We start from the raw sequence: 26,941 nt of genomic DNA on the forward strand, positions 1-26,941 counted from the left end.
TTGAGGCCTACTGACTGTCAGGTATAGATTCCTTATGTGATTTGGAGTCATGATTAAACCCAAGCACCTCTGCAGGGAACTCATTTGACCCAAAAAATCCCTATACTCCCTTAATGGAGGTCAGGAAACTAACAGAGGAAGGCAAGAGACTTCATCCACAATGACTAATCTTTTTGCCATTTTGGTTTTGGATGCACACATTGGATCTTTCTTTAGATCCATCAGGTGCTGAGAATCTAAGCCACTGCCTCACACAGGGCCAAGAGGCTGATTCAGACACATACCTTTCCAAAGCAATAAAGCAAAGAGCCACTGGTGAGGCCCGTTTATTTCCATTTGAAAACTGTTTTATTCAGGCTTCACAAAGGGGTGGCCTGAGGCAAAGACCTTCCTGACATTCAGGGCAACAGAACAATATGTAAGCAAAAGGCCCAAAGCAGGGTTTCTCCACTGAGACTTTACTGGTCACACTGATATCTGAGTTTTCTGAGATTCTTGCCATTCCCTTCAGCTATCCATTAAATGGCCAAGTCACAGAATTTAGAAGTGCTACATATTTTGGAAACAAATCCATGAGCCTATTCTGGTGAGTGGCCAGAATTCAGGAAGAAAACAGGAACGTAGGAAGACAGTAGGTGTTGCCCATCGATACGACAAAAGGCAGTCCATTCATAAAATGGGTAGGATGAATGCTGGGAAGCTTTCTACTAGACAGGACACATCCATTGATGCATTCTCTTTTCTAATGTCACACAGTGGGATACACAGACACAGAAACACTCACCTTGTCAAAGGACTTTCTAGAAACAGTCCACTCCAAAGCAAGCAAACCGCCTTTTCTACCTATTCTCAGAACATGAGACAAAACCACAAACTCACACCCACACTCAAAATGGCACCTCCTTCCCCCAAGTAAGTCTGTGACTATCCAGAGTTTCCTCTGACTGGTGGGCCATACTATGTTCCCCCAAGGTGGCCTGTCCTGTCTCAGATCTGGTCTTCTTGTCCAACTCTGTGAAGTTGTCAGGAGCCTGTGCTGACCACTACATGCTTTCTCAGGGAAGGCTCTCCTCGCATCTGGCCATCCTCACATCAGTAGGTACCAAAAAAGACAGACTCTGTCCTTGGTAAATCCAAACAAGTTAGCCCACTGGTACTGGGACTGGGACTGGCTGTGTGTTCCTGTCTTCCTGGAACCCAAGTTCAGAGAGTTCCATCACCAAAGAAGTGAGGTAGGTCAATTCTTTCAGGAACTGAATGAAGTCAGTTCCTTGGCAAACACTATTTTATTAAATTTTCAATATAATTATGAAAACAGAAATCAAGGTAAGATTTGAAGTCCAGAAGGGTCCTTGATTGGGATACTTAGCATTGAATTAGGTTCTGCACAGATGTCCGAGATAAATCAATATACAATGGCATAGGACCTTGTACCTTGGATGATTGAAGGTAGAAGAGAACTTCCTTTCTAAAAGGGATAGTTGGTAGGATTAGGAAGATAGTCGGTAGGTTTAGGAAAAAGAGTGAGTATAAGATTTAGACCAAAAGTTCTTTAGCAATCAAGTTTGGGTAGAGAGTGAACAAAATATCAGCACATGTGAAGAGTCAGTCACAATGATGAACGGGGGAAAACATGCAAGAATGCAGATATCAATAGAGACATGAAATCAGGCAAAGTATAAAGTGAGTGATAGGATTAGACATTTTCAACATGGTTGAGGTTGAATATATAATCTTTGGAGGAAACAAATATGTAGTCAACAATAGGATTTACATTTGAGAGCATTAGGCAACCTGGACATGGTTGTTTTTGTAATCCATGCTCACGTTCCATTTCACTTTGGTGAAAGGTTAATAAAATAGGCACTTGTCACTTCCTGTTTTTCTGTATGCTTAACAAAACACTGTTGAAATCTGGAGAACTGTTTGCTAATTTTGTTCCCAGAATGTGCTGTCCCCAACTGCCAAACTGAGGATTGTACTACCTCACCCGCTTGTACCAAACCGCCCACTCGCTCTGACCCATCAATAAGTTTCCCTCCCTGCCCACTCCAAGAAAAGTATGTAAGGTCTGATTAAGCTGTTCTCAGGGCTCTCTGCTCTATTCAAGTGAGCTCTGAGCCCCAGCATGCTGGACCCCCAATAAACCCTTTGTTGTTGCTGAGTGAAAATGGTATACTGTTCTGGACATAAAACATGCTTTGTTTTGCTTGCCTCTACATAAAGATAGTCAGTTGCTGTTTGGTTTTGAGTGGGTAGACCCAGAAACCGGAACGTCTGGTCAACTAACTTGGAGTAGACTCCCACAGGGGTTCAAAAACTCCCCCACTCTCTTTGATGAAGCCCTCCACAGAGATCTCAACAACTTCAGAACAACACACTCCTAAGTCACCCTGATTCAATATGTGGATGTCCTGCAACTGGCAGCCAACACCAAGGAAAACTGTGAGTTGCAACCCAAGCACTGTTATCCGAGCTTGCTCAACTCGGGATAGAGCTTCTGGCAAAAAAGCCCAAATTTGTCAGCAAGAAGTAATCTTTCGGTGTATTCCCTTAGGGGCGGTAAATGATGGCTAACTGAGCCGAGATAAAAAAACATTTCGCAGATACCACCCCCATCTAACAAGAGACAACTCAAGAGAAATTCTTGGGACTGCTGGCTTTTGCAGGTATGGATACCTGGGTTTGTGTTCTTAGCTTCTCCTTTATACCCTCTGTTAAATGAGGATGCCCAATTCCAATGGACCCTTTGAGCACCAGCATGCTTTTGATAACATCTGAGGACACTGACACTGAATTCCTCAACTTCACTGAGCCCAGCCTTCAATTACAGAAAGCCCTACACTACTTTAAAAATGTACATCAAGTCACTCACCTTGGTTCAAAGAAACTGCAGGCATTCCTGAAGGATCAAGAACAGAGGTTTGGATTAACCGACTCACAGCGAAAGGAAATATCTGAACGGGTAACAAAAGCCTGTGGGATCTGTCAATTGGTTAATGCTTACCATTCCAAGCTTCCTGCAGGAAAGCACCTACGAGGACCAGACCAGAACAATTCTGAGAAGTGGACTTTACTGAAATTAAGCCAGCAAGGTATGGACTTAAATATCTCCTAGTCTTTGTAGATCCATTTTCAGGATGGATTGAAGCCTTTCCCACAAAATAAAAATCAATGGCGCAAATGATGGTCAAGAATATCCTGAAAGATATTTTCCAAATACGGCCTGCCTAAGGTAATAGGTTCTGATAAAGGACCGGCGTTCATGGCCCAGGTAAGTCAGGGGTTAGCCAGGAGCCTGGAAATTAATTGGAAGTTACATTGTGCTTGTAGACCCCAGAGCGCAGAACAGGTATAAAATAAATAGAACCATTATAGACACCTTAAAGAAATTAAGCTTAGAGACCAGCATAAAAGATTGGACTATGCTCCTGCCTTATGCACTGTTTCATGCAAGAAATTCAGCATCTGTTTCTTTGTGTAACCTCACCCCCTATGAAATTCTCAATGGTGTCCCTCCTCCAGTAAGGGACCTAACCCCAACTCTAAGACCGAACGATCCCTTTCACACCCCCTTGCTTGACAGACTAAAAGCTCTCGAAAGAACTCAGCGATACCTGTTGAAACACCTGGCCACTGCCTACCAACCTGGGGACAAGGGGATTCCACATCAATATCAAGTAAGAGACTTCATCTACATAAGATGACATCAGGTGTCATCCCTGGAACCCCGCTGGAAAGAACCATACCAGGTGATACTTATAACACCTACAGCGGTAAAAGTAGACGGAATCACTTCCTGGATCCATGCCTCAAGTCTCAAGCCTGTTCCCTGTCCATACTCTGGCTGGAAACTGGAAAAGACTGGTAACCCTTTCAAATTGTGTATTTGCCATATGGATATGGCTATAGACTCTCCCCTTGGCCACCAGTAGTCCTAACCCTCATCAGCCTGTTCAGCAGCGATTGCTGATCACAAATTCTACTAGACAAAAAGTATGGTCTATCTTGCATACAGCCCACTTAGGGACCTGGTGGCCTTCTCTCCATCCAGACATTTGTCAGCTGGCTATAGGTCTTTCCTATTGAGATATTCCTGATGAAGAGGATCCCACTAAAATTCCATTAAATACCTTCTGTACCATACATAATGGAAACAAATATTATGGATATTGGGACACGCTAGCCAGATGCAGGTTGGCTAGCCTAGATTACTATCTTTGCCAGGCAGAGTATCAAAGCCACAAACAGCCATGGCTGTGTGGGGGAAAAGCTGACGTCTTCTGTAAGACATGGGGATGTGAGCATACAGGGGGTGCCTGGTGGAAAACAACTGCTCATCAAATTAAGTATACAGCATTGACCATATTACCAATTAGAGAAAGAAAACTGATGGTCCACAGAGGGGTCTCTAGATCCTCAAATTCTGTGTGACCTTTTTAACTTCTGCAAGTGCTCAAAAGAGTGAAAGGAGATTCCCCTATGTGGAAACCTTTTCCCTCCTTTGCTCACATCCTGAACTATGCTTCTCCAATAGATCCTTAGCCTCAGCCTTCTGCTACAGACTTTCTGCTGTCACTCCCACCTCAGCAACCTGATTTCTCCCCTCCAATTACTAGATCCAAAACCCAAACCTCCGCCGGTTCTCAGACCATTGCCCCCTTGCTGAGGTAGCAGGCACTGAGGCACCCCTCCACCCACTCCCTCCTCTCTTCTCCTGTCAGTGCCTGCACCGGGTCCCACCAGGTCCTCTTACCAGCTAACCCAAAGCTCAAACCAGCTGAGGAGAACCCTCAGACTCCTATCCAAGATGTAATGAAAATGGCCTTTAAAGTTGCTTTGTCATCAATGAAAACAGTTTACTAAGAATTTAAAAGCCCTCACGGGCTTTTTGGGATACTCACTTCGGTCTTCCCCTCGGCACTATCTGTTCTACTGCTCAAGTTTTTGTTGCTAGGAAAATCACAAACCCCTTTCCTATTATTCTTTTATATCTCTCCTTCCTCATACTCAGATCCACCAACCGGGTCTTACCCCCCGCCTTTCCCGTATTCCCCCTCTGTACCAGGCCTCAGAAAAGTCTTAACTGACTTCTCCAGAAGTCTTCACGATGGCTAACTTTAGGACTTTCAGCAAAAGAGACCCTCTAAAAGAGTTCAATGTAGATAAACTTCCTGTTTTCGTGTTGCCTGTTCTACTTGGGCACTGGCTTGAAAAATCAACACTCCTAAGCTAGACACCCCCATAATAGTTTTTCACAAAATATGTCAACAAGGCCCCTGTCCTTGAGCTGGGGCTTCAAAAAGATGGCTACATTTCTAAGATAAAGTAGTCACCAACTGGGCTCCATGGTAACAGCTGGCAGGTAGAAAAAAAAAAAGAGAAGAAAAAAGCTTAGGTGTCCTTAAAAATGTTACTTGCCCAGAACAGAGGGAAAAAAAAAACAGAAACAAAAACTCTTTTTGTGAAATTCTGCAGACTGTGAACTTCTGAGCCCCTTCCCTTACATGTTGGGTAAAAAATTATGAAACTAACTAAACTTGAGGTTCAGGGGATTCATTGATTACAACAGAAGCAATGCCTTCTAAATCAGGTTGCAACTAAATATAACTGTTTCCCTGTCTTCCATTCTATCTTAGGTACCTTGCCTTTTCCATACCTAAAACAGTATAATTCTATATACTTAAACATTGTTTATGTTTTCATAAAATGGTCAACAGATATGATTAATAATGTAATGATGCAGATGTTTCCCAGAGTGCTCTATCATGACACAGTATCATTTAAAGTTCAAATAGTGGGGCATACAACCCGGTTCTGCCGGGAACCTGTTTTCCTCACTTTAGCCATCCTTTTGGGAATAGGAATTGCTGCAGGGGTGGGCACAGGAACCACTGCCCTAGTTCATGGGACACAACAAATGACCCAATTAGAAGCAGCAGTATACAAAATCTTAAAGATAGTAAAAACCTCCATCATAGCTTTACAGGAATCTTGAACCTCTCTCTCTAAAGTTGTTTAACAGAACAGGCGAGGGTTGGAACTCCTTTTCATGAGAAAATGGGGCATTTATGCTACATTGAGGGAACAATGTTGTTTTTATGCCGACCACACTGGATGTAAAAGAATCTATGAGTAAATTAAGAAGACACCTTTAAGAGCGTCAACAAAAGAGAGAGGCCCAAACAGGGTGGTTTGAGTCTTCGTTAACATAGTCCCCCAGGTTAACTACGCTTTTATCAGCCCTGGCTGGTCCATTAATAATCCTCTTTAATTGCTAACTGTAGGAACTTGCTTACTCCACCATGTAGTTTCATTTCTCCAAGCTCAAATTGGACAAGTTAAACTTTTGGTAATCAGACAGCAATATACCCCACTAGCAGACATAAAATATGACACCGTCCAATGATCACTTTTATGATTAAAAGTAACCAGAAGAAGTGGGGAATGAAAGGTTAATAAAAAAGGTATTTGTCACTTCCTGTTTTTCTGTATGCTTAACAAAACACTGTTGAAATCTTGAGAACTGTTTGCTAATCTTATTTCCAGAATGTGCAGTCCCCGACTGCTAAACTGCAGATTGTACTCCCTCACCCGGTTGCACGCAAACCGGCCACTCGCCCTGACCCATCAATAAACTTCCCTCCCTGACCTCTCCAAGGAAAGTAAATAAGCTCTGCTTAAGCTGTTCTCAGGGCTCTCTTCTCTATCCAACTGAGCTCTGAGCCCCAGCATGCTGGACCCCCAATAAACCCTTTGCTGTTGCATGAGACAATCTCTTTGTGGTCTCTTCCTCCAACGCTCAAATGACCTTTACATTGGTACAATCAAAAGTGTGACATTTGCTTTTTGTGTCCAGAATATTACTGTGATAAAATGTATATGTATATCATGTGACATGAGTATTTCTTCCACCATTTCTGCGAGCAATATTTTGAACATATATAAATTAGTATTGGAGGTACAAATAGGTGTACCCTGTGTCTATGAATATAGAGATATTGTATGAATAGACCATTCAATGAATAAATAATATAACTAGTTCCAACTTTAAATACTGGATTGAATTGATATCTGAAAAAATATAGGATATCTAATATTGATATATACATTCATACATCCATTACAGCAAGTTATACATAATTTTGTTTAAACAGGAAGCTCACACATATGTTGAATTTTCATTTCCAACAGCATTTAGGAGGAGTAATCTCTTCTCACAATTTGTGTCTGAAAATTCAGCCACCTCCCAAGAATGTACGTGTGGGACCAGGTAGGATTCTATATGTGCATATAAAAATACATGTGCTGAATAGGCTACATAGAAAGGGAGACAGGAATTCACATATTTGTTAAGTTTAAATTCACATGGAGAACTATTTCAACAAAAAATTGACTTGATTTATAACTCCTACCCTATATAATGCAAAAGGCCCATCCAACTATACAACATGCCTCCTCTGAACTACTAGTATTTCTATAATGTTTGGGTAATTTTTCTCCATCTTATTAGGATTAGTAGTCAGAGTCTAATAGGGTAGGTCTTAGTGTCAGGGATTCAGTATTTTAAACTGTGGCCACTTGGGGCCTAGTGTCTCCCTGTGTAGACTGTGAAACCATTTGGTCATCCTCCACTTTTCCTGGTGTTCCTTGCTCCTGCACTGAGAGTTTGATATTTGCTTCACAGAAAACAACGAGTTCAACTGGGACACAGTGCTGGAGGGAGTTCTGTCACTTGTGGTGTGTCAGGGTATGCATGAGCATGCACCAAACTGGCCTATATACCGCATAGCTTGCCCCCTTGACCATAGCAACCTGATTCTGTATATTACCATGAAACCTCTCCATATAACAAGATGCCTTTACTTATAATGGTCTCCTGCCTGCACTATGTCCATCTCAAGACATTTGGAATCCAATGGCAGATCCACATGGCCCCACCACAGATGTTTTATCACACACCTGCCCACCACTGCTCTAGGCCCGCTACTCAGCAGGCTCCATCTTACTGGCATCTCTGTTCTACACCATTTTCATGAAACCCAATGAATCAAGGCACTGTCTGGTACACTCATGATCAGCAATAGGACATCCAAAGGATCTGCAAGCCACCTGGTCATGTGAATTTCAAAAATTTAATGGTATTTTTCTAGCCATTTTTCAATAATGAAGTTGAATGCACTGTGGGTTTCTATTCATTCAGGAACCACTAAACGGTGAGGAAGCTCATTTCAATGAAAACTCTGCAGAACTCTCATAGACAAGGCACCCCAAAGAATGTCCAAAAGGTCAAATGAAACCAAGCACATTGAGGTCTACAATTGAGGTCCATGAGTGTTTTGATCTCAACTATGGCTGCCAAGTCTTTCAGAATAATATCTTGTGATATCCTGACTGATTTTCCCAGTGCTCTGTGGATAGCCACCCTGGGCCTATATCTCAGTATCCAAAGACGACACTCATGCGTGGCCTCCTAAAATCCCAACACAATTCATGGCAATACTTCTCTGAGGTCAGTTCCAGAACTCACTGTCTAAGGGGAATCACACCAGAGTTCAAGCCCAGGTGGACCCAGTCATCTCTTCCAACCACCAGACAAATGACTACAATTAAAACCAAAACACTCCCACATGGCCCTCATCTTCTTCCATATAGACACTTATCAAAACCTCTGGCTGGAGGTTTCCATAAGGGACACAGCCAAAAAAAGTATCCACAATAAGCTCCTTGACCCCTCATTTGCCTAAAATCAGGGTGGCCTAAACACCCTTACTGTGAACCAGGATTTATTAAATGAGCCTGCTTTTTATACTGCTCTGTTTCTCCAATTTGAGGACTACTGACTGTCAGGTATAGATTTTTAATGTGATTTGGATTCATGAGAAAACCCAAGCACATCTGCAGGGCTTTAAAGAACTCATTTGACCCTTAAGAATCCCTATTCTCACTTGAAAGAGGTCAGGAACCGAACAGAGGAAGGAAAGAGTCTTTATCCACAATGACTGATCTTTTTTGCCATTTTGGTTTTGGATGCACACATGGGATTTTTCTTTAGATCCATCAGGCGCTCAGAATCTAAGTCACAGCCACACACAAGGCCAAGAGGCTAATTCAGACACACCCCTTTCCAAAGCATTAAGTAATGAGCAACAGGTGATGCACATTAATGTCCATTTGAAAACTGATTTTTTCAGGATTCACAAAGGGGTGGCCTGAGGCAAAGACCTTCCTGACATTCAGTGCTACAGAACAATAGGGAAGCAAAAGGCCCAAAGCAGGGTTTCTCCACTGAGACTTTCCTGGTCACACTGATATCTGAGTTTTCTGAGATGTTCCCCATTCTCTTCAGCTCACCAGTACATGGACATGTCACAGAGCTTGGAGGTGGTAGATATCTTGGACACAAAACCATGAGCCTATTCTGGAGAGTGGCCAGAATTCAGGAAGAAATCAGGAACTTAGGAAGATTGCAGGTGTTGCCCATCCACAAGTCAAGCCGCAGTCCATTCATAAATTGGAAAAGATTAATCCTGAGAAGCTTTCCACTAGACAGGACACATCCATTGATGCATTCTCTTTTCTAATGTCTACAACCACGGACACAGTGGTATACACAGACATAGAAACACTCGCCATGTCAAATGACTTACTAGAAACTCTCCACTGAATACCAAACAAACTGCCTTCCCTACCTATTCTCAGAACATGAGACAAAACCACAAACTTTCACCCACATCCACAAAGGCATATCCTTCCCCCAAGTAGGTCTGTGACAATCCGGAGTGTCTTCTGACTTGTTGGCCATTCTATGTACCCACGAAATGGCCTGTCCTGTCTCAAATCTGGTCTCTTTGTTCAAATCTGTGAAGTTGTCAGGAGCCAACGGTGAGTCACTACCTGCTTTCTCAAAAACTTCCCCTCTTCAGAGCTCTCCTGGCATTTGGCCATCCTCACATCAGTAGGTACCAAGAGAGACTGACTCTGTCATTGGTAAATCCAAACATGTGAGCCCACTGGGACTGAGACTGAGACTGGTTCTGTGTGCCTGGCTTCCTGGATCCCAAATTCAGAGAGTTCCAACACCAAGGAAGTGAGGTAGGTCACTTCCTTCAAGAATTGAATGAAGTCACTACCTTGGCAACCACTTTGTCCTAACAGTTGCTTCCAAGGGTCCCATGAGATAGAGGATGCCCCTACTTTCTGTGACACTTTCACAAGTTAGAATGGAATATCAACCATAGGAAACAAGGAACAGCTCTCTACAGAGTCCAGGTTTGGTCCATATTCTCTACATTAAAAAGAGAGAGGCTTATTCAGACACATTCCTTCATCCTGACCAGGTTGTGTGCCATGGAAGATGACTTTTGCTCTCTCAGGTCCTACAAAGCTGCCTACAACTTCTCCAGGGATCATTTCTGCTTGGACCATTGAGGTTCTCAGCAGGTGAAAGATCCTCTACATTCTTGTATTGTAAGACCAACTCTGTCCCTGGTCTTCTGTAAACGTAGATTGAGCGAACAGTGTATGGTTAGGGTTAATAACAGGTTCAATTTGGGTGAGGAGTCATTCTGCTAGATTAATAATGGCATTGGGAACCTACAATATTTACAAAAATATATAGGTAAAATATAAGTATGAAAACAGAAATCTAGTTAGATTTGAAGCCCAGAAGGACATTAGGCCCTTCATTTGGGATACTTGGCTTTGAATTATGTTCTGCACAGATGTCTCAGATTAATTGATATACAATGTTATAGGACCTTGTACCTTGGATGATTGAATGTTGAAGAGAACATCCAGGCAAAAAGGGATAGTCGGTAGTATTAGGAAGACATTTGGTAAGTTTAGAAAGAAGAGTGAGTATAGGATTTGGACCAACATTTCTTTAGCAATAGGGTTTCGGGTAGACAGTGAATGTAAATGTCAGCACGTGTGAAGAGTCAGTCACAATTATGAACAGGAGATAATATCCTAGAAAGCTAATATCAATAGAGACATTAGGAAATCAGGCAAAGTGTAAAGTGAGAGATAGGATAAGACATTTTCAATAGGATTGAGTTTGAATATATAATCTTAGAAAGAAACAAATATGTAGTCCCCAACAAGATTGACAAGTGGGAGCATTAGGCAACCTGCACATGGATGTTTTTAGTAAGCCATGTTCATTTTCCATTTAGGCTTTGGTACAATCATAAGTGTGATATTTGCATTTTCTGACCAGAATATTACTGTGATAAAATGTATATGTAGATCAGGTTACATGAGTATTTCTTCCACCATTTCTTGAAGCAATATTTTGAAGATGTATAAATTAGTATTGTGGGCAAAAATAGATGTACCCTGTGTCTATAAATATAGAGATAATGCATGAAAAGTCCATACTGTGAATAAATAATGCAACTTCTTCCAACTTTAATTAATGTATTGAGTTGATATCTGAAAATATTCAGGAAATCTTATATTGATATACATACATTCATTCCAACCAGTCATACATCTAATGGTAATACTAGGGTTATGGTTTATCCTGAAGGGTGTGTGAGTTTTGCTTTAATCTTATAATGGAACTAAAAAATATTATTTTTGGAAAGAAGTCTCATGAAAAGACCAGTCAAGAAACATGGAAGAATACATGTGTTCTGAAGCAGGAAGTGATTGACAGTGAAACAAATGCCTACAAATTTGTGAACTTGTGGATGATATATATATATATATATATATATATATATATATATATATATATTATGATGTGCATAAACTGAAGAAATAGTAATGTACCAGTGTTGAAAAAAATGAACGTCAAAAAACACATCATGTTCCATTGGAGTCTACTTTCATTGATGTTAAACTGGGTCAGTTACTCTAGAAATATTAGAATTCGTATGTACCTTTCACTGAAGTTAGTTTTCAGTACTTGGAAACAAATATATATTTCAGGTGTATGAATATTTCTGAGAATAATCTTGTGAAAATTTGATTATAAATCTAAATACATGAACATGGATGAATTTACGGAGTGTATATAAGACATATATATTTTATATTTTGAACAATCTGGAGAGTGTATATATATACATACAAAACACACAGACAGACATTAAAAAGTAGCAATATATATGCTAATCGTTATTCATCATGAAATATATATCATTCACATATGCAAAAATATTTATTTTACTGAACATGGATTTATGTATAATGTTTTCAACTAGGAAGCTCACCCATAAGTTGAATTTTCAGTTTCAACAGCGGTTAGGAGGAGTGATCTCTTCTCACTAGTTGTATCTGCCAAGTCAGACAACACACAAAAATTAACCTGTGATACCAGGTAGGATTCTATATGTGCATATAAATACACATGTGCTGAGTAGTCTATAGAGAAAGGGAGACAGTAATTCACATATTTGATAATTTTAAAAACACATGGAGAACTATTTTAAGCAAAAATTGTGTAGATTTATAACACCAACCCTTTATCATGCAAAAGGCAAGTCCAAATATACACCATGCCTCCACTGAACTGCTTGTATTTCTATTCTGTTTCGGTTATTTTTCTCCATCATATTAGGATTAGTAGTCAGAGTCTAGTAGGGTAGGAGGAGTGATCTCTTCTCACAATTTGAATCTGCCAAGTCAGACAACACACAAAAATTAACCTGTGATACCAGGTAGGATTCTATATGTGCATGAAAAAATACATGTGCTAAATAGTCTATACAGAAAGGGAGACAGGAATTCACATATTTGTTAATTTAAAAACACATGGAAAATTGTTTTAAACAAAAATTTACTAGATTTATAACACCTACCCTTTATCATGCAAAAGGTAAGTCCAAATATATACAATGCGTCCACTGAAATGCTTGTATTTCTATTCTGTTTGGGTTTATTTTCTCCATCATATTAGGATTAGTAGTGAGAGTCTAGTAGGGTACAGGTTAGTGTTATGGTTTCAGTATTTTGATTGGAAAATAGGAAAATGAATCCAATGTGTATGCAAATATGTGCCACAGAATAATATTCCCACTCTCATCCAGAACAATGCCTTGACATTACCTTCGCCCCAATGAGACACAGTTACAGGAGAAGAGTTAGAAAATCTGTGAATACATATCTGGAATGGAAGATGCTCAGGAGTTCACAACCTTGGAGTTGGTAGAGGAGTTTCCAAAGTAAGGATCAGGGTAAACACTCCACAAACATGGAGCTCTTCTTGCCTAAAGACTTCTTGAGAGATTGCCTCTGAGATTTGGCCCTTGAAATATATGTTCTTCTCAGGAGCTTTATTTTCATTTGTAGTGAGACCATCAAAGCTGGGTCTGTATCTATGTGACCTGGAGGACATGGTTTCTTATTTTATAATGAACATGAGAGAGCATTTGCTGAATTCTCTCTTTGCAGGTAAACTGTGACCACTGGGGGCTAAGTGTCTCCCCGTGTGGACTGTGAAGCCATTTGGTCATCCTCCACTTTCTGTGGTGTTTCTTGCTGCTTCACTGGGAGTATGGTATTTACTTCACAAAATACAATGAGTTAAACTGGGACAAAATGCTAGAGGGAGTTCTGTCAGGTGTGGTGGGTCAGGGTCTGCAGGAAAATGCACCAACAAGTCTTCTATTTCACGTAGCTTGTGCCCTTGACCATAGCAACCTTATTCTTAAAATTTCCCTTAAACCTCTCCATATAACAAGATGCCTTTACATATAAGGGTCTGTTGGCTACACTATGTCAGCCGCAAGCCATTTGGAAGTCAATGGAAGATCCACATGACCCCACCACAGATGTTTTATCACACACCTGCACACCACTGCTCTAGGCCAACTACTCAGGAAACTCCAACTTACTGGCATCTCTGTTCTACACCATTTTCATGAAACCCAGTCAAACAAGGCACTGTCTGGTACACTCATGATCAGCAACAGGACATCCAAAGGTTCTCCAGTACCACCTGGTCATTGGAATTTCAAATATATCATGGTATTTATCTAGAATTAGGAAGTTAGATGGTAGGATTAAAAAGAAGAGTGAGTAAATGATTTGGACAAAAAGTTCTGCGTTTCCAATTTGAGGCCTACTGTCATGCGTGGTCAAATCTCATGCTTCTCCGCCTAAAATCCCAACACAATTCATGGCAATACATCTCTAAGGTCATTTCCAAAACTCCGTTTCTAAGGGGAATCACACCAGAGTTCAAGCCCACGTGGACGGAGTCATCTCTTTCAACCACCGCACAAATGACCACATTTAAAACCAAAACACTCCCACATGGCCCTCATCTTCTTCCATATAGACACTCATCATAACCTCTGGCTGGAGGTTTCCATGAGGGGCGCAGTGCAAGACAGTTTCCACAATAAGCTCCCTTGCCCCTCATTTGCCTAAAGTCAGGGTGGCCTGGACACCCTTTCTGTGAACCAGGAGTGATCAAATAGGCCTTCAATTAATACTGCTCTGCTTCTCCAATTTGAGGCCTACTGACTGTAGGGTTTAGATTCTTTATGTGAATTGGAGTCATGAGACAACCCAAGCACCTCTGGGCTGCCCTCTGCAGGGCTTTGAAGAACACATTTGAGTGAGTCTAGGAGTTGGACCAAATGTTCTTTAGCAATACGGTTTTGGTGAGAGAGTGAATGTAAATGTCAGCAAATTTAAGGGACATTCTCAATGATGAACTGGAGAAAAGGTGTTTGAAAGCAGATATCAATGGAGACATTAGAAAATCAGGCAAAGTACAAAGTGAGTGGTAGGATAAGACATTTTTAACAGGGTTATGGTTCAATATATAATCTTAGGAAGAAACAGATATGTAGTCACCAATAGGAATGATATTTGAGAGCATTAGGGAACCAGGACATGGATGTTGTTAGTAATACATGCTCAAATTCAATTTTGTCTTTGGTACAATCATAAGTGTGACCCTTGCATTTTGTGTCAGGAATATTACTGTGATGAAATGTATATGTATATCAGGTGACTATAGTATTTCTTCTACCATTTCTGAAATCAATATTTTAAAGACTTATAAATTAGTATTGGGGATACATTTAGGTGTACCCTGTGCGTATGAATATAGAGATGATGCCTTAATAGACCATTCTGTGAATAAATAATATAACTGGTTCCACTTTTAATAATAGATTGAATTGATATCTGAAAATATATAAGAAATTTTATGTTCATATACAATCATTCATTCCAACAAGTTATACATCAAATGGTAATAATAGGGTTACGGTGTATCATGATGGGTGTGTGAGTTTGCTTCAAAAGTGATTATGGAAATCGAAAACAATGTGTTTGGAAAGATGTCTCATAAAAAAAACTGTCAAGAAACCTGGAGGAATTCATGTGTTCTGAAGCAGGAAGTGATCGAAAGTGAAAAAATGCCTATAAATTTGATAACTTGTGGAAGAAATATATATCCTATGATGTGCATAAAATGAAGAAAAAGTAATGTACCAGTGTTGAATAAAAATGAACGTCAAAATAGACATCATGGAACATAGGAATCTACTTGCATTGATGTTAAACTGGGAAATTTACTGTAGAAATATTAGTATTTGTATGCACCAATGCACCATTCACTGAATTTAGTTTTCATTACTAGGAAACAAATATGTAGTTCAGGTGGATGACTATTTCTGAGAATAATCTTGTGAAAAGTTGATTATAAATCCAAATATATGAACATTAATGAATTTAGGGAGTGTATAATAAGACACATATATTTCACGTTTTGAAAAATCTAGAGAGTATATATATATATACAAAACCCACACAGAGACATTAAAAAGTAGCAATATATATGACAATCAAAATTCATCGTGATATATATATCATCCAAAGATCCAAAAAATATTTATATTACTGAACATGGATTTATGTATAATGCTGTTCAACTAGGAAGCTCCCCCATAGGTTGAATTTTCAGTTCCAACAGCGATTAGGAAGAGTGATCTTTTCTCACATTTTGTATCTGCCAAGCTGGCCACCTCACAAGTGTATACGTGTGATACCAGCTAGGATTCTATATGTGCATAAACAAATGCATGTGCTCAATAGGCTACAGATAAACGGAGACAGGGATTCACCTATTTGTTAACTTTAAAAACACACTGAGAACTACTTCAATTAAAAATTGACTAGATTTATAACCCCTACCCTATATATTGCAAAATGCAAGCCCAACTATACACCACCCCTCCTCTGAACTGCTTTTATTTCTATTTAGTTTGAGTTATTTTTCTCAATCATATTAGGATAAGCAGAGTCTAGTAGGGTATGGGTTAGTGTCAGAAATTCAGTATTTCGAATGGAAAATTGGAAAATTAATCCAAAGTGTATGCAAATATGTGGTACACAAAAATCTTCTTACTTTCATCCAGAACAATGCATTGTCATTACCTCCACCCCAAGTAATACATAATGAGAAGAGAAGAGTTAGAAAATCTGTGAATACATATCTGGAATGGAATATGCTCAGGAGTTCACAACCTTGGAGGTGTTAGAGGAGTTACCCAAAGTAAGGGACAGGGTAAACTTTCCAAAAACATGGAGCTCTGGTGCCCTAAAGACTTCTTGAGAAACTGCCTATGAGGTTGGGCACTTGAAATATATGTTTTTGTAAGGAGCTTTTGCTTTCTTTCTAGTGAGCCCATCAAAGCTGGGTCTGCATCTTTGTGACCTGGAGAACATGGTTTCTTATTTTCCAATTAACATGAGGCAGCAGTGCTGATTTCTCTCTTTGTAGGTAAATTGTGGCCAATGTGGGCTAAGTGTCTCCCAATGTGGACTGTGAAGCCATTTTGTCATCCTCCAATTTTCAAGGTGTTTCTTGTTGCTGCATTGGGAGTTAGGTATTTGCTTCATGATATACAAGAAGTTCAACTGGGACACAGTCCTGGCAGGAGTTTTGTCATGTGCGGTGGGTCAGGGTTCTCAGGAGAATGCACCAACCAGGCTTCTATCCCTCATAGCTTGCCCTCTTGTCAATAGCAACCTGGTTCTGAACATTGCCCTGAAACCTCTCCATATAACAATATGCTTTTACATAGAACATTCTTCTGGTTGCACCATGTCAGTCACAAGCCATTTAGAAGCCAATGGCAGATCCACATTGGCCCACACAGATGTTTTATCATACACCTTCCCACCTCTGCTCTAGGCAAACCACTCAGCAGGCTCCAACTTACTGGTATCGCTGTTCTACATCATTTTTATGAATCCCTGTCAATCAAGGCACTGCCTGATACCCTCATGATCAGACCTAGGACATCCAAAGGTTCCCCAGTGTGACCTGGTCATGGGAAATTCAAAAATTTCATGGTATTTATCTGGACATTTTTCAAGATTAAAGTTGGAAGCACTGTGGGTTTCAATTCATTCTGGAACCATTAAATGGTGAGGAAGCTCATTTTAATGAAAGCTTTGGAGAACACTAACAGGCAAGGCTTTCCAAAGAGTGGCAAAAAGGTCACATGAAGCCAGGCTCATCGAGTTCTACACTGTGAGGTCCATGTTTGTTTTGATTCTCAACTATGGCTGCCATGTCTTTAAGAATACAATCATGTATTTTCCTGGCTGAGATTGTCAGTGCTCTGTGGAAAGGCACCCTGGGCCTATATCTCAGTTTCCAAGGGCGACTCTCATGCGTGGCCTCCTAAAATCCCAACACAATTAATGGCAATACTTCTCTGAGGTGAGTTTCAGAACTCAGTCTCTATGGGGAATCACACCAGAGTTCAAGCCAAGGTGCACCAAGTCATCTCTTCCAACCGCCACACAAATGAACACAATTGAAACCAAAACACTCCCACATGGCCCTCATTTTCTTCCATGTAGACACTCATCATAACTCTTGCTAGAGGTTTCCATGAGGGGCACAGTCCAAGACAGTGTCCAAAATAAGCTCCCTTGCCCCTCATTTGCGTAATGTTCGAGTGTCCTGACACCCTTCCTGTGAACAAGGAGTGATCCAATAGGCCTGCATTTGATACTGCTCCGCTTCTCCAATTTGAGGCCTACTGATTGTGGGGTTTAGATTCTTTATGTGTTTTTGAGTCATGAGAAAACGCAAGCCTCAATGGGCTAGCCTCTGCAGGGCTTTGAAGAACTCATTTGATCCAAAGGATTCCTATTCTCACTTGATGGAGATCAGGAACCTTACAGAGAAAGGTGAGAGACTTCATCCACAATGACTGCTCTTTTGGCCATTTTGGTTTTGGATGCACCAATGGGATCTTTCTTTACATCCATCAGGTGCTGACAATCTAAGTCACAGACTCACACAGGGCCAAGAGCCTGATTCAGACACATCCCTTTCCAAAGCAATTTAGCAAAGAGCCACAGGTGATGCCCATTCATTTCCATTTGAAAACTGTTTTCTTCAGGCTTCACAAAGGGTTGGCATGAGGCAAAGTCATTCTTGACTTTCAGGGCAAAAGAAGATTTTATAAGCAAAAGGCCCAAAGCAGAGTTTCTCCCCTGAGAGGTTAGTAGTCACACTGATATCTACGTTTTCTGAGACGATCACCATTTCCTTCAGCTATTCAGTACATAACCATGTGACAGAGCTTGGAGATGGTACATATCTTGGACACAAAACCATGAGCCTAATCTGGAGAGTGGCCAGAATTCAAGAAGAAAACAGGAACTTAGGAAGATAGCAGATGTTGGCCATTGATAAGGCAAGCCCTGGTCCATTCATTAATTCATCAGGATAAATGCTGGGAAGCATTCTAGGAGACAGGACACATCCATTGATGCATTCTTTTTTCTAATGTCTACAACCACGGACACAGTGAGGTACACAGATATAGAATCACATGCCTTGTGAGACGACTTAGTGGAAACAGTTCACTGCAAACCAAACAAACTGCCACTCCTACCTATTCTCAGAACATGAGACAAAACCACAAACCCACACTGACACCCACAATGGCATCTCCTTTCCCCAAGTAGGTCTGTGACTATCCGGAGTGTCCTCTGACTGCTGGGCCATACTATGTTCCCCCAAAATGGCCTGTCCTTTCTCAGATCTGGTCTCCTTGGCCAACTTTGTGAAGTAGTCAGAATCCAGCAGTGAGCCACTACCTGCTTTCTCAGGAAAGGCCCCTCTCAGAGCTTTCCTGGCATTTGGCCATGCTCACATCAGTAGGTACCCAGAAAGACTGACTCTGTCCTTGGTAAAACCAAACAAGTGATCCCACTGTGACTGGGACTGGGACTGGCTCTGGATGCCTGGCTTCTTGGATCCCAAGTTAAGAGAGTTTCATCACCAAGGAAGTTAGGTGAGGTAACTTCCTTCAGGAACTGAATGAGGTCACTGCCTTGGCAACCACTTTGTCCTAACAGTTGCTTCCATACTTCCTCTGACACTTTCACAAGTTAGATCGGTATATCAACCATAGGAACCCGGGAACAGCTCTCCACACAGGCCTTGTTTGGTCCATCTTGTCTACATTAAGAAGAGAGAGGCTGAATGAGACACAACCCTTCATCCTGACCAGGTAGTTTGCCATGGAAGATGACTTTTACTCTCCCAGGTCCTTCATAGCTGCCTACATGTTCTCCAGGGATCATTTCTTCATGGACCTTTGAGGTTTTCAGCAGGGGGAAGATCCACTACTTTCCTGTATTGTAAGACCAACTCTGTCCCTGCTGTTCTGCAATGTTAGATTGAGGGAACAGTGTATGGTTTGGGTTAATAACATGTTTGATTTGGGGTAGAAATCATTCTGCTGGATGAATAATGGTATTGGGAACCTGCGATATGTATGAGAATATATAGGTGAAATATATGTATGAAAACAGAAATCTAGGTAAGATGTGAAGCCCAGAAGAGCATTGGGCCCTTGATTGGGATACTTAGCTTTGAATTAGGTTCTGCACAGATGTGTCAGATTAATCAATATACAATGGCATTGGACCTTGTACCTTGGATAATTGAATGTCGAAGGGAACATCCAGTCAAAAAGGGATAGTCTGTAGTGAAAGGTTAATAAAATAGGTACTTGTCACTTCCTGGAAAGAATGTTGTGTTTATTCTGAGCATAATGGAGTTGTAAAAAAATTATGATTAAATTAAAAAGACACCTTGAAGAGCGTCAATGAGAGAGTGAGAGGACAAAAAAGGGTGGTTTGAGTCTTGGTTCACATAGTCCCCCTGTTTGACTACTTTTTAACAACCCTGGCCTGTCCAAAATAATCTCCATAATATTGCTAACTATAAAACCCTCTTTGCTCAACCGTGTAATTTCTTTTCTCTAAGCTCAAATTGGACAAGTTAAACTTATGGTAATACCCCACTAGAAGACATAGAATGTGACACCCCCCAATGATCACTTTTATGATTAAAAGTAGATAGAAGAAGAAGTGAGGAATGAAAGGTTAATAAAATAGGTACTTGTCACTTTTTTTCTGTATGCTTAACAAAACACTGTTGAAATCTTGAGAACTGTTTGCTAATCTTGTTTCCAGAATGTCCTGTCCCCAACTGCTAAACTGCAGAATGTACTCCTTCACCCGGTTGAATGCAAACCGCCCACTCGCACTCACCCATCAATAAACTTCACTCCCTGCCCTCCCCAAGGAAAGTATATAAGCTCTGCTTAAGCTCTTCTCAGGGCACTCTGCTCTATTCAAGTTAGCTCTGATCCCCCACATGCTGGACCCCCAACAAACCCTTTGCTGTTGCATGAGATAGCCATTTTTCAAGGATGAAGTTGGAGGCACTGTGGGTTTCAATTCATTCAGGAACCATTAAATGGTGAGGAAGCTCATCTCAATGAAATCTCTGGAGAACGCTCACAGGCAAGTTTTCCCAAAGAGTGGCCAAAAGTTCACATGAAGCCAGGCATATTGAACTCTACAATGTGAGGTCCATTTGTGTTTTGACTCTCCACTATGGCTGCCAAGTTTTTCATAATAAAATCAAGTGATATCCTGCCTGAGATTCCCAGTGCTCTGTGGAAAACCAACCTGGGACTAGATTTCAGATTCCAAGGGTGAATCTCATGCGTGGCCTCCTAAAATCCCAACACAATTCATGGCAATACTTCTCTGAGGTCAGTTCCAGAACTCAGTCTATAAGGGGAATTACCCAAGAGTTCAAGCCCTGGTGGACTCACTCATCTCTTCCAACTGCCACAAAAATGACCACAATTATAACCAAAACATTCCCACATGGCCCTCATTTTCTTCCATATAGACACTGATCATAACTTCTGGCTAGAGGTTTCCATGAGTGACGCAGCTCAAGGCAGTGTCGAATATAAGCTCCCTTGCCCCTTATTTGCCTAAAGTCAGTGTGGCCTGGACACCCTTCCTGTGAACCAGGAGTGATCAAATAGGCCTGCCATTATTACTGCTCTGCTTCTACTATTTGAGGCCTACTGACTGTCAGGTATAGATTCTTTATGTGGTTTGTATTCATGAGAAAACACTAGCACATCTGCAGGGCTTTGAAGAACTCATTTGACCCATGGGTCCATATTCACACTTGATGGAGGTCAGGAACCTAACAGAGGAAAGTGAGAGACTTCATCCACAATGACTGATTTTTTGAATTTTGGTTATGGATGCACGCATGGTATCTTTCTTTAGATCCATCAGGTGCTGACAATCTAAGCCCCAGCTTCACACAGGGCCAAGAGGCTGATTCAGACACATCTCTTTCCAATTAAGCAAAGAGCCACAGGTGATCCCCATTCATTCCATTTGAATACTGTTTTCTTCAGGCTTCACAAAGGGGTGGCCTGAGCCAAAGACTTTCCTTGCATTCAGGGCAACAGAAAAATAGGTAAGCAAAAGGCCCAAAGCAGGGTTTCCCCACTGAGACTTTCCTGGTCACCCTGATATCTGAGTTTTCTCAGATGCTCACCATTCCCTTCAGCTATCCAGTACATGACCATGTGACAGAGCTTGGAGGTGGTACATATCTTGGACACAAAACCATGAGCCTATTCTGGAGAGTGTCCAGGATTCAGGAAGAAAACAGGAACTTAGGAAGATAGTAGGTTTTTCCCATTGATAAGGCTAGCTGCAGTCCATTCATAAATTGGCAGTATGAATGCTGGGAAGCTTTCTACTATACAGAACACACCCATTGATGCATTCTTTTTCTAATACTACAACCACGGACAGAGTGGGATACACAGTAATAGAAACACTCACCTTGACAGAGAACATACTAGAAACAGTCTTCTCCAAACCAAACAAATTGCCTTTGCTACCTATTCTCAGAACATGAGACAAAACCACAAACTCACACCCACACTCAAAAAGGCACCTCCTTCCCCAAAGTAGGTCTGTGACTCTCCGGAGTGTCCTCTGACGGGTGGGCCATACTATATTTTTCCGAAGTGGACTGTGCTGTCTCTGTTCTGGTCTCCTTGGCCAAATCTGTGAAGTTGTCAGAAGCCAGTGGTGAGCCACTACCTGCTTCCTCAGGAAAGGCCCCTCTTCTTAGCTTTCCTGGCATTTGGCCATCCTCACATCACTAGGTACCAAGAAAGACTTACTCTGTCCTTGGTTAACCCAAACAAGTGAGACCACTGGGACTGGGACTGGGACTGGCTGTGGTTGCCTGACTTCCTGAATCCCAAATTTAGAGAGTTCCATCACCAAGGAAGTTATGTGAGGTAACTTCCTTCAGGAAGTTAATGAAGTCACTGCCTTGGCAACCACTTTGTCCTCACAGTTGCTTCCAAGGGTCTCATGAGGTGCAAGGTACCCCTACTTCCTGTGACATTTTCACAAGTTAGAATGGTATATCACCCTAGGCACCCGGGAACAGCTCTCCACCCAGGCCTGGTTTGGTCCATTTTCTCTACATTAAGATGAAAGAGGCTGATTCAGACACATCCTTTCATCCTGACCAGGTTGTTTACCATGGAAGTTGTCTTTTCCTCCCTCAGGTCCTTCATAGCTCCCTACAACTTCTCCAGGGATCATTTCTGCATGGACCTTTGAGGTTCTAAGCACGTGGAATATCCCCTACACTCCTGTATTGTAAGACCAACTCTGTCCCTGCATTTCTGTAAAGTTAGATTGAGGGAACAGTGTATGGTTAGGGTAATAACAGGTTAAATTTGGGTTAGGAATCATTCTGTGTGATGAATAATGGTATTGGGAACCTGTGATATTTACAAGAATATATAGGTGAAATATAAGTGTGAATACAGAAGTCTGGGTAAGATTTGAAGCCCAGAAGAGCATTGGGCCCTTGATTGGGCTACTTAGCTTTGAAATACCTTCTGCACAGACGTCTCAGATAAATTGATAAACAATGGCATTGGACCTTGTAAATTTGATGATTGAATGGAGAAGAAACCATCCACTCAAAAAGGGTAGTCGGTAGGATTAGAAAGATAGTCAGTAGGTTTAGGAAGAAGAATGAGTATAGGATTTGGACCAAAATTTCATTAACAATAGCGTTTCCGGTAGAGAATGAATGTAAATGTCAGCACATGTGAAGAGTCAGTCACAATGATGAACTGGGGAAAATATATAGGGAAGCAGATATGAATAGAGACATTAAGAAATCAGGCAACGTATTAATTGAGTGATAGGATTAGACATTTTCAACAGGGTAGAGGTTGAATACACAATCTTAGGAAGAAACAAATATTTAGCACCAATACGATTGACATTTGAGAGCATTAGGCAATCTGGACTTGGTTGTTTTTAGTAATCCATGCTCACTTTTCATTTAGACTTTGGTACAATCATAAGTGTAAACTTTGCATTTTGTGTCCAGAATATTAGTGTGATAAAGTGTATATGTAGATCAGGTGACATGAGTATTTCTTCCACTAATTCTGTGGGCAATATTTTGAAGTTGCATAAATTAGTATTGGGTGTACAAATAGGTATACCCTGTGTCTACAAATATAGATAAAATGAATGAATAGACCATACTGTGAATAAATAATATAACTGGTTCCAACATTAAATAATGGATTGAATTGATATCTGAAAATATACAGGAAATCTTATATTTATATACATACATTCATTACAACCATTTACACATCTAATGGTAATATTAGGGTTATGGTTTGTCATGAAGAGTGGGTGAGTTTTGCTTCAAATGTGATTATTGAAACCTAAAATAAAAAGAAGTCTCATGAAAAAACCAGTCAAAAAACATGTAGGCATACATGTGTACTGAAGCAGGAAGTGATAGAAAGTGAAACAAATGCCTATAAATTTACAAACTTGTGAATGAAATATATATCCTATGATGTGCATAAACTGAAGAAATAATCATGTAACAGTATTTAATAAAAATGAACGTCAAAATACACATCATGTTCCATAGTAATCTACTTGCATTGATGTTAAAGTGGGTCAGTTACTATTGAAAAATTAGGACTTCTATGCACCATTTACTGAATTTAGATTTCAGCACTAGGAAACAATATATATTTGAGGTGGATGAATATTTCTGAGAATAATTTTGTGAACATTTGATTATAAATCCACATACATGAATATGAATGCATTTATGGATTGTATAATAAGAAACATATATTTTATATGCTGAAAAATCTGGAGAGTATATATATATATATATATATATATATATATATATATATATATATATACACACACACACACACACACACACACACACGCAAATGCACAGACATTAAATGGTAGCAATATATATGCCAATCGAAATTCATCATGAAATATATATCATCCACAGATCCAAAAATATTCATTTTACTGAACATGGATTTATGTATTATCTTGTTCAACTAGGAAGCTCACCCATAGTTCTAATTTTCAATTCCAAAAAGGTTTAGGAGTAGTGATCTCTTTTCACAATTCGTATCTGCCAAGTCAGCCACCTCACAAAAATGTACATGTGATACCAGGTAGGATTCTATATGTGCATACAAAAATACATGTGCTGAATAGGATACAGATACGGGGAGACAGGTATTCACATATTTGTTAACTTTAAAACACACGGAGAACTATTTCAATTTAATATTGACTAGATTAATAACACCTACCCTTTATCATACAAAAGGTAAATCCAGCTATACACCATGCCTCCTCCGAACTGCTTGTATTTCTATTCAGTTTTGGTTATTTTTCTCCATCAATTTATGATTGCCACAGTCTGGCTGGGCACAATTCAGAAGCCACTTGTCAAAAGAAACTAACTTTATTTTTAGAACCACACAAGCCAAAAACTAGCTTCTCGGGAAATACCCTCAGAGCACAACTGCCACCACCAGCTTCCCACAAGCTCTCAACCTCTCCACTCCTCCTGCTCTTGAGTTTGATTGGCTGGGTCATTTGGGCAGAGCCAAAAAAGTCCCCCAATGAGCAGCTTGGTAGTTTGAAAGGGTGGGGAAACAGCCCAATGGGCATCACCGCAGAGGAGCCAATCAGCTAGATGTTGCTGGGGCCTCTGTGAGCCCACCATCAGCTGGCAGTCTGAAAGTTTCCTTTGGCCCCTTGGGCTGTGGCTCTCAACATCTCCCCCTCTCTGTTTAAACAACAAGCATGTGGCTTAGGGACCATGCCTGCATTAGGTTGTCCAATAGTACATATGGTCCTTACCCATTATCGAATGAGCTGACTTCAAGGTGTCAGCCTCCAGTCTTAGTTTGGTATCATTGCAGTTGGATCTTACCCGTCACTAACTACAGGTCCAGTATCCAGCCACACCTGTGGAGAGGTCTTTGTACCACCGCGGGGGTGAGGTTCTTTGTCTCATCTCTGTTGGCCCCCAAATTTTAGCTGAATGACCATGACAAGAAGAAGGAAGGAGGATACACCAAGCCAATTGAGGGCTCCTTTTGGAAAAATTGTACCACCGATGACATCATCAGCAAAAATACCCCAACACTACCACAAGTTGATGCACCAACATATTGTTCACAATGCATGCAGGTGAGTTCACAATGCATACAAGTGATACATAGTCCAGGCAAGTTCTGCAAGAAGTTCACTGATGGCTTTTTCAGAAGCTGTAGATTGGTTTTATCTTTGTCTTCACAGGCACTGGGATGAAGATAGGAATTCTGGAAACAATGCCTAAAGAAAAAATTATGTAACATTCCAGAAGGCACTAAAAGAAAACAATTTTCTTAACAATTTACATTGTCTTGAATAGAATTATTAAATATAATGAAAAGTAAAGGTTAAAGAAAGCAAACAGATCTGTTATCCTCCCTTTTTGTTCACATTTTAAAACAATCCTCAACAGGTGTTTACCCAATTTAAATTAAAATATTTACATCACGTGAATAAAAAAATAAAATATTTGGATCCATTTTTTCATGAGCGCTCATCACACATGATATACGGTTATGTACATTCAAACATATAACACAAAACACAAGTGTGCACACATAATATAATACATACAACACATAACATAATAGTAAAGGCTTTATAACTTTTTATATGTGAAATCTCCATTGCAAAGTCTAAAAACTCTATATTCCAAAAATTGAACTGATCAGCAAAACATTAACCTAGGTCTGTATGAGCTCAAAAAACAAAATAGAACTTCATGATATGGGAAAGGGCAATAATAAAATAGATATTGAAAAAAACATCCTGGTTCTGTCATAGATGTAAGAATAGCCAAACTGGAGTTCTGGATATCAGCTGTAATTGATTTGAGCCAAATCATCTTCTTTTGGGTCTGTAGAAATCTCTTTAGTTAATCTCTCTGGAATCCAAATCGGCTCCTGTTCTCCCTGTGGAAACACACAAACAGACCCCCGACTCCAGACAATTACTGGGTCAGGACCTTTCCATTGTCCTGTTAGAATATCCTTCCAAAGTACCTTGGGCTTATGTACATTTTTTGGACATATATGCCTTTCTGCAGCACTAAGCCCTGATGAATCCAAATTTAAAAAGTTTAGAGTAAAAAGGGTTATTTTAAGTTTATCTTTGGGGAATATAT

The sequence above is a fragment of the Callospermophilus lateralis genome, chromosome 9 (genome assembly GCF_048772815.1).
Source record: "Callospermophilus lateralis isolate mCalLat2 chromosome 9, mCalLat2.hap1, whole genome shotgun sequence".
Classification (NCBI taxonomy): domain Eukaryota; kingdom Metazoa; phylum Chordata; class Mammalia; order Rodentia; family Sciuridae; genus Callospermophilus; species Callospermophilus lateralis.